The 13,392-nt window shown below is 37.9% G+C and overlaps 1 protein-coding gene across 1 annotated transcript in view; it reads left to right on the top strand.

Annotated features, from left to right (window-relative positions):
• PCDH15 (protocadherin related 15) overlaps nucleotides 1-13,392 on the top strand; it is a 1,242,339-nt gene that overhangs the window by 210,492 nt on the left and 1,018,455 nt on the right. The window contains exon 2 of the mRNA XM_058696332.1: nucleotides 6,535-6,585. The gene's annotated coding sequence lies outside the window, so the exon portion shown is untranslated. The remainder of the gene's footprint in view (nucleotides 1-6,534; nucleotides 6,586-13,392) is intronic.

The following is a 13,392-nucleotide window of genomic DNA, read 5'->3' as shown; positions in this document are numbered from 1 at the left end:
CAACATCTGTTGTTTCTTGGGTCATTGATTTTAGCCATTCAGACAGGTGTGAGGTGGTATCTCATCGTGGTTTTGATTTGTATTATTTCCCTGATGATGAGTTATGTTGAGCATCTTTTCATGTGTCTGTTAGATGTCTGTATGTCTTCTTTGGAAAAAAGTCTATTCATATCTTCTGCCATTCCTGAGTTACTTATTTTGCAGCCATTGAGTTTGATAAGTTTTTATAGATTTTGGATGCTAACATTTTATCAAATATGTCACTTGCAAATGTCTTCTTCCATTCAGTAGGTTGCATTTTAGTTTTATTGGCTGTTTACTTTGCTGTGCAGAAGCTTTTTGTCATGATGAGGTCCCAGTAGTTCATTTTTGCTTTTGTTTCCCTTGCCTCCAGAGACATGTCTAATAAAAAGTTGCTATGGCCTAGGTCAAAGACGTTGCTGTCTGTGTTCTCTAGGATTTTAATGGTTTCTTGTCTCACATTTAGGTCTTTAACCCATTTTGAGTTTATTTTTGTGTATCGTGTCAGCAACTGGTCCAGGTTCATTCTTCTGCATGTCGCTGTCCAGTTTTGCCAGCACCATTTGTTGACGAGACTGTCTTTTTTCCACTTGATATTCTTTCATGATTTGTCAAAGCTACTACTTGATTTGTAGTTTATTTTTAGTTTTTAAGTCACCAGAGGCCATAGTCCACTTTGATAGCAGAGCAAGGCAAGGAACTCTCTCTTCTTATCCATTATGCTGTTATGTAGCTGTATCATCTCAAATGTAGCTTGGTGGAACTTCTAATTGGAATGGTTATGGAACTATTTTGCCACTCTGTTATGTAGATTTTGTTTCAATGTGAGATTTTTTTTTTAATCACCGTATCATTAAACTTACACCAGGTTAATTTAGGAGGGAAAATATTTAGAATAGTCATTAAAACAAATTGCTGTACAGTCAAAGATAGACTTGTAATTTGTTATCCCTTTCTCCGGTTATGTTTAAATGGGAAACATTCTACCAGATGTACCATGTAAAGTGTAGCCTTACATAAATGGCAAGAAATCAATTCTTTCAGAGTTTCCCCCACCTTAAGATTTAAAATGAAAATATAATAATTCTTTATTTTTTTTTAAATTTTTTTTTCAACGTTTTTTATTTATTTTTGGGACAGAGAGAGACAGAGCATGAATGGGGGAGGGGCAGAGAGAGAGGGAGACACAGAATCGGGAACAGGCTCCAGGCTCCGAGCCATCAGCCCAGAGCCTGACGCGGGGCTCGAACTCACGGACCGCGAGATCGTGACCTGGCTGAAGTCGGACGCTTAACCGACTGCGCCACCCAGGCGCCCCAGAAAATATAATAATTCTAAGAAAATAATGTTAAATGTAGTTCCATTGCAGATCACCTAACAATTTTGCAAAGTTAAAGTTAAAATGAAGAAGGGGAATAAAGCCCCAAAGGGCAAGGATTTCTAGTTTTGTTTTGTTTCTATCTTTAATTTGAAAGCATGAAATTACTTCCCTGACCTGTATCAAATTCAATAGAAGTGATAAACTGAGGGCATCAATTTCTTGTTGAAAGAAATAGAATAGCATCATAATTAAAAATCGGCAAACGGGCTCCTGGGTGGCTCAGTCAGTTAAGCGTTCGACCTTGGCTCAGGTCATGATCTCACCGTTGGTGGGTTTGAGCCCCGCGTCGGGCTCTGTGCTGACAGCTCAGAGCCTGGAGCCTGTTTTGGATTCTGTGTCTCCCTCTCTCTCTACCCTTCCTCATTCATATTCTCTCTCTCTCAAAAATAAACAATAAACATTAAAAAAAATTGAAAAGTGGGCAAACGTATGTTCAGAAAAGGTGACTACTATTTGTGCCATCACAGTAATGCCATCTGATTGGCTCAAGAGCCCTGAGGATAAAGGCCCCCCTGTTATCAATTGTACACCTCGGCTTGGCAGCCTGGTTTTATTGGCAACTCGGGAGGGACCCTGCGCTTCATTTCTGTCCACACAAATGGCTAGATCACTTAAATCACGGCTGAAACGCTGCCGTAAGAGGAAGATGTGCAGAACATTGTGTTTATGCAAATATGACTTTGCCCAAATTCTGTTTTGTCTTTCATTTTTATTTGTATGTTTTAAATTTCATTTTTGCTCTTGAGGAACAGTCCCATATGCAGCCTGTACACAGAAGAACAGTCTGGAGATGAGACAAAGCCACTGTAAGGTTCTTAGCCGTTTTATTTGGATGTCTGAATGGCCATGAATTTTACAGATTTTCCTTCACTGATGAATAAAGAAGTTAGCTTCCACTCCCGTGGAGATGATTCATTATGCTTTGTGACCGTTAAGTTAAACACTTGGCAGGTTATACAGTCTGATATCTTACTTTCGCATCTTCAGCTGTTTGATGATGTAGCTACTTCCCACCCAAGACACGCCACAGTGTTCATTTTGCTGTCCGGATGTTCCTGCTTTCAAACACCCACCTCTCTTCCTTGGTACCACCCACTGACATCTTTAGGAAGGACACTTCCCCCCCACCCCCCTGAATTTGAGTAAGGGAAGGGCAATGAAAATACTTACAGGTATTTGTCCAAGAAGAGAAGGAAGTATAATTCCAAAGATGAGAGATACAAGCTATTACTTGTTGAGCGAGCTGGGTTGTGTGCTGCAAAGATAGCCCTCCTAATACACTGAAAGAAGAACCCGCAAGTCGGAGAGGTGAGGCAGCTCAGCCAAGTGCACAAATCCCAGAGCACTGAGCAGAGCTCAGCACACAAGTGTGCGTCTGGGGCTGTCTAAAGCCCAGGCTCCTTCCCTCCCTCTCAGTTTATGGGAGCAAGGATCTAATGGTCAAGCGCTGCTGAGCCCACACCTGCAATGAACTTAATGTACATCGAGAGCAGATTGACAACCACCTCTAGGGAGTGGGGAACTGTGCTCCGCCAGTGAAGGCATGTGAGATTTTACCGTTGCAGTTACCGCATCTCCTGGTTGGTGGTGTCATTCTACCTGCTCCTTAAATAAGGTAGCAAGACCTGCATCTACATTTGATGTACCTGAGGATACAGGAAAGCAAGGTGGAAGGTTATTGATTAACCCCAACAACTCAATATCAAGATATAAAATGTAATCTATTGTCGTGATATAAATGAGAGAGGCTTTGTTTCAGTTACATTAAACTGTTGTTGGTGAATTTGTGACTGGGGTTTATCAACTTTTTACAGAATGTGGAGTATTATCAAAAAGATTTTGTCTGGGGGCCTGAGTGGCTCTGTTGGTTAAGCCTGCGACTCTTAATTTGGGCCCAGGTCATGATCTCACAGTTTGCGGGATTGAGCTCCACAGTCTTTTTTTTTTTTTTTTTTAATTTTTTTTTAATGTTTGTTTATTTTTGAGAGAGAGAGACAGAGAGTGAGTTGGGGAGGAGCAGAGAGAGAGGGACACACAGAATCTGAAGTGGTTCCAGGCTCTGAGCTGTCAGCACAGAGCCCGATGCGGGACTCAAATTCACAAACTATGAGCTCATGACCTGAGCCCAAGTCAGACGCTTAACCAACTGAGCCACCCAGGTGCCCATATAATCCATATTCTTGGATAAATTAGATTACTGGCATGTATATCATCATGAGATGATAAAATTACCTCTTATAAACACTGAAATGTAGATTTGAAGGCAGTTCTAGAGATAATTCCTAGAGGCTTCATACTGCCTGATAAGTCTGTGCAGGAAAAATTTCACTAAATGAACAATTGAGGAAATCTTCACCCCCCATTCACCTGTTGCTGTGTTCTATTTTAACATCCACTTGATGGTTGTCATCACAAAGCCTAGAGCACAAATGATATCTTAATGGATATCAAAATCTGTGCTGCCTCTTTGACTAATTAATCCCTGAAGCAACCAGAACACTCTATGATGACTGACACCACCCTAATTTTCTCATGACGAGCTAAAGGGGAGGGCTTCTAAGGAGCTTCTTAGCGTGGTTATTCTGAAGGCAGGATGTTTTGTGAGAGAACTTTCCTGCACTGGGACAGAGGCACGAACTGAACTGAGTCACGTAGAATTAAGTTGTATCCCATGTTCCTCCACGGCAGTGACCCAATTCCTTGAGTGACGTATTGCTGCCATTTTATCCATCTCCATACATACCCTCCTCATTGAAGCAGACAGGGATACGGATTGGTGATGTGTTTGTGTGAAACAATAGTAATAAAAGTGACAGCATGTCAAAGGCAGTCCTAAAGATGTCTGCAGAATGGGAAGTACACAGATATTTTTCTGTGGAAACGTAACAGAACAATTAATCTCTTCTTTTTGAAATTCAAACAAGTTTAATTATTTTTACTAATTTAGATAGTATCTTAACCAAAAGCTAGCAAGCTTTATTAGACTTTAGATGAATTAAGCAAAGACTTTAAGGCTTTGCTCAAATCTTCCCCTGGCCACCCTATTCGGGATTGCAAGTTACTGCCGCCCCACTCACAATCCGCTTTCCCTCCCTGACCGTTATTCATTCTTACCACCTTCTAACATATAGCCTGCTTGTTTTACGCTTGTTGCTTATTCACTGTGTATTGCTTTATTATAATTTCCAGAGTACAAGATTTTTAAAACATTTGCTTGCCGTTATATTCCAGGTGCCTAGAAAAATGCCAAATGCACAAGCTACAGAGTGACCAATAAATATGTATTCGATGAACACATTAAATGTTGATGCACTTAATAGCAACAACCCAGCAAACTTAAGAACCTCAGAAGTTTGTCTGTTTTCGCTGAGAATTCATATTTGGAAATACGTCAATTTTTGGATAAATGGTTATGTGAAGAATACAGATAGACATTAAATTATTTTCAATTATAAACTAACAGTAAAACAATTCTGGTTATGGACTTACAAACTTAGAAATCTATATTTCTCATTTTTGTGCAGCCGAAGAACAAAGATAGCACCATTGAATCATAGATGAACATTTATTTTTGTATCCTCTTGATGAATAATAAAATTGGAAAATACTAAAGGTTTTTAAAACATCTTGAGAGAACAATTTTAGCATCAGACCTGTGCATCATTTTAACATATTGGGGCATAACTTAGATTCACTTTATATTCATTTGATTTCCACAAATAAATATTCTAAGTCCAGCAAGTGAATTATTTATAGGAACTTCACACAGATGAATTTCTTTTCATGTAATATCTTTTAAAGTGACAGTACTCCTTTTATGACGGGGTCTAATTCCAGCTGTCGTACAGATGTGCTACATGACCTTAAACAGTACCCTGACTTTCAGGACATCATTTTATACCTCCCAAAATAGGGGTTCATTCTGCATGCCTCCAAGGTTCTTTCTACTTCTCTGATTGTGTGAGATCATTGATGTGATCTTATTCTATTATATGTGATCTTGTTTTTATATTAAAACACTTAGTATTAACCAATATGTCTGGCTCTACTTTTAGTTTGCCACTTCTGCATTTAGAAAAGGTGAATGTGTTATATCGGTTACTTTTAGAATTAAACATAATCTCATATATTATCAATCTATTAAAGATATTGCCTATCATATATTATGCTCTACTATATACTACAGATGTATTTTATAAAAGATATGTTATATTTATAAATATGTACCTTATATATTAAAGATATATTAAATATATAAAATACTTCTCTTCTGGTTTGCTTGGAACTGTACTCTCACTTTATTTTCCAGAAGTCTCCCACGTTCTCAGCACTGAATTGGGTATTTTACTTCCAGTGTCTCATTTACTGAGAAAAGTTAAAGTTGCTAAAAAACTGACAAATTTAAAGAAAATATATTGTTAATATTAGTTTAGATGATAACTTAGTTATCTTGTCCCAAATATTCACTTAGATACCTTGTCCCGAAGCCAGCACAATAAACTACATTTTTCAATATGGGAGATATAATACTAAACACATTATTAATGTTTCAATTATTTTCCCCAAACTTTATTTCAGTCTTTTTTAAAAATTTCAGTCTTTTCCAAAAAGCCAGATCATTGCAATGCAAAATATACTACCCTTGCATTTTGATTAAATGAACATATTGAATATGTATAGGAAGAAGAACTTTTTATGTAAATGCTTTGATTCCTCAGGTGTAACCACTGTATATGTGTTGAGTATATATATTTAAATTTATTTAGCACCCAGACTGGTTAAAACATCTTGTTTATCAAAACTAACCACAACATTCCTGATGCATCATCTCCATATTCCTTATGAAATTGGAAGAATTAGCTTTCAAATGATCCAATCGTATCTGGAGCTAAAATACATCGAAAGTATTGTTAATGTGAATTTAATTAGAAATAACAATTTTTAATGATAAAGTCATGCATTATATTTTTGAGAGTCGGTAGGGTGATTTATAAAAATTGTATAAAAATTGTATGATTACCAGAAGTTGTAATGAAATATTTGGTGGTTGATCGTTTTGCCATAATTGCGTAACTATTGCTCAGACTCACCTTCGAAAGTGCCTTGGACTCATCAATTCTTTTTATTTACAGGAATTTTCAGTGTCATGTTCCTGAATACTGTGCACAAGACCTACAAATAAGGTAAGGTACCGCGCATTTTATTTTATTTCAAGGTGTACTAACACAGACTCTCGTCAATAGTTGAGTAACTGGGAGTTGTGTGTCATAAAGAGAATCAAATGTCAGTTGTTGGTGTGGGGATGCAAGTTACGGTCATCATCGATAATGTTGGCAATTTGTGACTGTTCTCTTGTTTTCTTGAAAACTCACATGTAATGAGATATTTACCATTTGGTGCTTTTTTTGAATATTAGTTGTTTGCAGCAAGATAAACACATTTGATTGACTTAGTTTCTGTGCCGTCCAACAAAGACTTCCTTGTGAAGCATCATGAGGCAGCTGTGATGTGGCATTGATCCACTGTAAGGACCTCATGCAGAAACACCTGTCCAACCCCAACCTCTGCGAGGACAAAAGCAGGGGAAGTGTAAACTCACCAGTGTCTGGAGAAACATGAAATCTGAAATTGGGAGTCTGGAGCAGTGTTAACAAAGTGAAAAGAATCCACTCAAAAAAACGCATAGTTCTTTATTCTCAGGTGTTATGTTGTTTTCTCTGAGTCATGATAAAGTGAGCAATGTCAAATTGAACTTACATATTATCTGAGACTATAGATTAATGTAGTCATTTTGTTTATACCTTTATATACATAGGAGGCAAATTTTGTATTTAACAACAAAAGCATTTTGAGGTGTAAACCCATTCTCTTGGCATTGTTTTCTCTCTGAAGACACCCTTGTCAGCACATTTCTCGCTGTGCATCTGCTGAAAGGAAGGAGGTGGGCAGGGCAGAGATGTGTTGTCGCAGGAGAAGGCAGTGCCGGTGACTGCCCCCCACCCCCAGTTCCCCCGCCATGAGTCCATGGCTTCTCCGAGAGTTGAATGCCAGGAAACGGGGGACTTTGAAAGGTCTTGTTGGAGTGACTTGGGGTCCCAGTTACAAGGACCAGAGCTACTTTATTGCTCAGAAAGCAAGTTATTACATCTTAGTCTCAGAAATGAATCAAGGGACAAGCATCACAGTTGAGTATTTTAGTCATGTTTGCATACTTTAGCTTCTCTCCAGGACTTCCAAAGAAGTCAACAGCTGGGGAGAAGAATCTGGAATCTTTTTAAGCCTTGTGTGTCTCAGCCTTTTCTCCTCTGGTTTTGGAGGGAGGTGGAATTAGGTGCGAATACACGTATTTGTAATTGAATATAACAAACTTGAAAGTTGAAAGAAAAATAATTAATTTGTATTTATAATCAATTGTTTTGCTTCTTGAAAAATACCCTTTGATACCATAAGATTTTTTTTCAATTAATTTATCACTGTTGATCATATAAATTTAGGAGAACAGTAGAATAATATGTGTAATTTTAAAAAAAGGCCCTGAACATATTAAGCTTGTCTTTTCTAGGGACCTGTACCTTAAAATAATAAGAACTAATTATTCCTTCAATCCTTGACATGGTTGATAACAAAAGTAGAAAAACATCTTGCAAGAAGACAATCTCAATTAATCCAGATTTTGCCTTCTTCGGGAATCCTATTAGTGGTATAATACAGTTAAACCTTAAAATAGGTTTACTAGTTTCATGAATGAAATCCAATAAGGAATGCAGAGTGGCAAAGCTTTCTTGAAGGTGTTATTCAGAGAACAGGAATTATAAAAGTACCGTAACTGTAAAAGAAAGAATTTACTCAGTATTGAACTCGTCCCTTGTCTTTGAGGTATTTGTCTGAGTTTCCAATGAAGGCCCATCCAGACGCTCAGCTCAAGAATTGCTATGACTTAAGTCTTCTGTGTGTTTGGACCAGTGTTTTCACTGCCTGGGTGGCAGTGGGGTATGAATAATCTGTAGAAGTGGAATCGCCGAGGCAATAAATCTAGGATTCCTTTTAGATGTGCTCTCTTGTTATTGACTTTTAGGAGAAGAAAGAGGAATTAAGAATATCCCCAACCCAAATGATGGGTATGTGCCATTGCTGTATGCTTATCAGGATAAAAATGAAGATACGGTGTGCTTATTTTTACTGTTCATTCTAAGGGGCTGTCTTTGTATGTCTGTTTTTATGTATGTCCCATATTTAAAAGATAAAGCAATGCACATCATGTTTTCTTATCTGAATTTTTATTCTTGATGCTGCTGTCAGAGTGATGAATATGTATAGATAGGCACATAGCAAGAGAGCTTCTGAAAGTGGCGGAGATAAGGAAATACTTAGTATTCTCAGTAACAGATAAATGAAAAGGAAATCTGTTGGTTACATTTGGTATTCAGTTCTTTTAATCAGTGCTTCGTGAGGCAGGCTTACAGACCTTTTTGGAACATTTGACATTGACTCCTTCTTATGTGCGAACCCAGAGGATATTAACCAAGCAGAAGGTGACTGCTTTGCCTAATTCCACCCGTCCCATTTTTGGAATGTTTCATTACAAAGATCCTTCATTCAGGTGTCATATCTTTCATTTCTTTACGGACCTAGGTTTCTAGTTGGCGGTTAGGATAACTGGATTTTAATCCAAATAAAAACCCATCTCATATCATGTTAGTTACCAGTTGCAATACAGACAATAATAACATACCAGATGCTTGAACTCTAGAATGTTTTGACTTCGAAGTTCAACCTCTGGGTCAGTCTGAATTAGCCCTTGATTCTGTGTGTCTCTTTTTCTGGGTTATATCATCCACCCCTAAGTGTGGCCAGCCCACGTTACCATTGCGTTGGCTTCTGTTGTTTGTGTGGTGACTTCCCGATTTGTCTACATCCACACCGCCCACCACTTGAGGGCTCATTCAAACCTGATTTTTAACTTCTCTCCTACCCATTGCAACCTCACTAACCCGAAGTCATTTTACCCTCATCATGTACACTCTGTAAATAACTACACGTTATAAATCCTTTGTCTTCTAATAGCACTGAACAGTACATTACTTTATTAATGCACATTGTTTTCCACTGACTCTGTTTTGTACTAATGTCCTCTCCCCAGCTAGAAGGAAACTTTTTCTAGTGGGATTGACCAAGTTGTTTTTGTTTTTTTTTTTCTTTCTTTTTTTTTTTTTTTTTTTTTTGAGAATAGAGAGATGAAATAAAGCACTCTGAATCCAAATATTCCAAGTGGCCATGTCCTAGGCATATGCTTTACAAAAGTACCTGTTAAGAAATTGATAATTTATTAAAGGAGGTGTCTTCTTAAGAGAAGGAGACCAGAATGTTCTTATACATTTGGTTTTGCAGTGATCAGACATGCAAGGCTGCATTGAGAGCACATGTGTTCGACTGATGACAACAAAATAGCTTATCTAGAATTTTTAAACTGGTTTTCTTCCCTATAAAGTTACATCCTAAGCATCTGTCCAGAACCTGATTTGAGTTGACTGCCTGCTTGGAGTTCTGCCCATATCCAGAAATCCCATAACATTTTTGCCAGTGAAAATACGGATTCATGTATTTTATATACTCATGGAAGTTTTTACTCTTCATTTTGTAAAATGAGGAATAGAAATGTGTACCTACCAACTCCTTTTTAGTATTTATTAATTTGGGGTTATAAACTTTATTTTTTTACTAATATTTATAAACCTTTTCACAGAAATACACACACACACACACACACACACACACACACACACACACACACAAAGGTTAGTTATGCTGCTCAAGGAGAAGTTACTCAATAGCTGTAAGCCATCAGTGAGACCATCTGCAGGGAATTAGGTCTATGAGTACTTACCCCAAAGAACTCACTACAGATTGACTATGTAACTATCACTAAAGAGCTTAACAAAATGTCCAGCACTTAGTAAGTACTTAATAAACAGTGAATGAATAGCAGTCACATAAGCATTGTTAAAATTCTCATGTTCAGGGCACCATGGCACATATTTTTATTATTTTTAAATTCTTGATTATTAATTACCTTTCTTTTCATGTAGAGTTTTTAGAAAGGATAACTTGTTCTTTTATTTATGATTCCTTGTATACCTCAAAATGTCTTTTCTCTTAGCACAATGACATATTTGCTGGAATAACATTTTCAAGCTGCAACTTTTTCCCCTTATGAGTTCTGTATATGGTTGTCTAATAAATCCCAGTGTTTAATGATGTAGACAGTTTAGGGAGCAGTCTAATTCTTATCTGGGTGTTTTTCCCTCTCAAAAATTTCTTTCTTTGTCATTAACATTTGGAAATTCCAGAAGGATATGTCTTGTGTAATACTCATTGGGTTAGTCTGGAGACACTCAATTTTTTAAATGCAATCTTCTTTAGGAAAGTTTCTTTTATAATTATTTTTTCCATGTTCTTTTTTTTCTTCTCCCTTTTTCTTTACTTTCTCTAATTTTAGAATGAGTCTTCCAGACCAGTTTTCCATCACTTTTTCCCCTTGTTTGTTGCTTTCTTCTCTGCCCTATTACTTTGAATTTCTGGGAAATTTTACTGCCTTATCTTCTATTAATGTAGATGATTGTGTCCCTTCTTCCAACTGTTATTTATTGTTTTTTTCTTCATTTTTAATTTGGCAATTGTGTTTTCCTTTGTCACATTATCCTTCATGAATTTACATTATTCTTATAGTTAGATCACGTGATTTTATTGACAAAATTGAGTGTTGGATCTTCAGAGAAAATGAAAATTCCTTCTCCCTAGGATGTCACTATTATGAACTACATCTTAAGCCTCCATATCTTATTAGTTAGAAGGAAGAAACCCATAAATAAATAAACCAATCCAAATTTAATTTTCCCAACTGTGCAGTTCCAGTCTTTCTTGGATAAAAACAAATGAAAATGAAAAACTGAGTGTTTCCGTGACACCACCCTCTCCTCCCGCTTCTCCCTTAGAGAAGGTCTCATTGTGTGTGTTTGGGAGGGGGGGGCGGTGTGCAGAGTAAGCTGCATGGAGGATAGTGTAACTGTACCGACCTCAGGATGACATAAGAGAAAATGTGGCTTTAGGCGCTCAGCTTCCTCTACTCTTTAATGACATTCCTCTTGCCCTAAGTCTTTTCATCTGAAATCTGAGTGGTCTGTGGTCTTGAATAGGTGCTTGGGGTGACCCACACCTTCCCTGTGGTGAAGTCTGACTCTGAGGTCCATTGGCTGTGAAGAATGAGGCACATTCTGTGGTCCTCTGCAAAGATTCACTCCTCAGCTAGATTCTCAGTAAGAGGATGCTTATGACACTACAAAAACGCTACAATTAGAGCCCCCTTCTCCCTGATAAGAATTTTTTTCCTTTCTTTTCTTCTTTTTTCCTTTCCTTTCCTTTCCTTTCCTTTCCTTTCCTTTCCTTTCCTTTCCTTTCCTTTCCTTTCTTTTTTTTTTTTTTTGGTGTGTGTGTGTGTGTGTGTGTGTGTGTGTGTGTGTGTGTGATGGAGCTTTCACAGTCCTCAAGGATATATCAGGGCAAGAGACCATACTCTGCTGTTGGTGTTATCCTCTCTTACATAACAAACCTTCCTTCTGTGGGTTTGTCTGCATTTGTCACTCTACTGTCATCTTACAAATCTCATAGACTAGAAATGACTATTTCTCATCTGTTCTCTGTACTAGCCAGCTGTAGGAGCAGTAATAATCAGAAGTGGGGGTCACTAGACCCGAATCCTTGTGTCTGGTGGCTTTTATGCTCAATCAAGTGTGAACACCATTCTCTCAATACAGTGACCCAACTTGCAAGGTGACTCGTTCTATCAGGCTGATTTGCAAGTGAGAAGCCGAAATTCTTATTCCTTCTCTCAGCATGGCAATCTAAAATCTATCCCCATCTTTCTCAGACATACTGATGTGTTGGGTAGACTAGAAGTGGTGCTCTGGTACCCAGAAGACATGAGAGAAGCTCATAAATAATATTTAGTTGTCTCATGAATTTTGTAGCCAGTGTGAATTATTTATTTTTCAATCCCCTCTTCTATTTCCTGTAGTGAATCAGTGTCAAAAGGAACACTCATTTCTACTATGAGATGTTGTCCCTCTTTCTGATAGCAGTTTTCCTGACACACTCCCTTTCCTTTCTTGACTTGTTCATCTTTTTGACCATGAAGAAGTGTTTTCATATTTTTAATGTATAATTAAGGAGATTAGTGAAGGTGTGTTTCATCTAAGATTGGATGTTTTACAGCTGTAATCTTTCAGAGACAGAAAGTTTTAGGTCCAGATGAGTTGCAAGAAAATCTTTTGAGAGCAGTTCTAAGCATGAAAGTCAAAACTAGAGTCAGTTTAGATGATCACCTATGCCAGTCCAACCCTGTATATGATGCCGGGAGATTATGAATATTTTCAATAGACACATACAAATGGTGTCTCAGGTAGTATGCTACCTCCTCTCCATATCATGGATGGTTCTATTCTTCTGCCCTTGACTTTCTAAAGATTTGTGATGGCCAATCAGGTAACCTGAGAGAGATGTTCTCTCCACTAATTCAGCACGTAGGGCCCAGAAACCTTCCTCCGGTGTTTTCCCCAACTTAATACAAGCACGAATTCCACATTGTAGGTGGATTGTGCCAGGCATTTATTTAAGCACGAGTGTGGGTGCATTGTGCCAGGCATATATTTAAGCACGAGTGCATGGCTTTATTCTTCATTAAATGTTAAATCTTGGGGCGCCTGGGTGGCTCAGTCGGTTAAGTATCTGACTTCAGCTCAGGTCACGATCTCGCGATCCGTGAGTTCAAGCCCGTCGTTGGGCTCTGGGCTGATGGCTCAGAGCCTGGAGCCTGCTTCCGATTCTGTGTGTCTCTCTCTCTCTGCCCCTCCCCTGTTCATGCTCTGTCTCTCTCTGTCTCAAAAATAAATAAAACGGTAAAAAAAAAAAATTTGTTAATAAAAAAAAAAATAAAA

The sequence above is a fragment of the Neofelis nebulosa genome, chromosome 13, assembly GCF_028018385.1.
Source record: "Neofelis nebulosa isolate mNeoNeb1 chromosome 13, mNeoNeb1.pri, whole genome shotgun sequence".
NCBI lineage: Eukaryota > Metazoa > Chordata > Mammalia > Carnivora > Felidae > Neofelis > Neofelis nebulosa.
The sequence above is the reverse complement of the archived record's forward strand: the minus strand, read 5'-3'. Positions and strand labels throughout refer to the sequence as shown.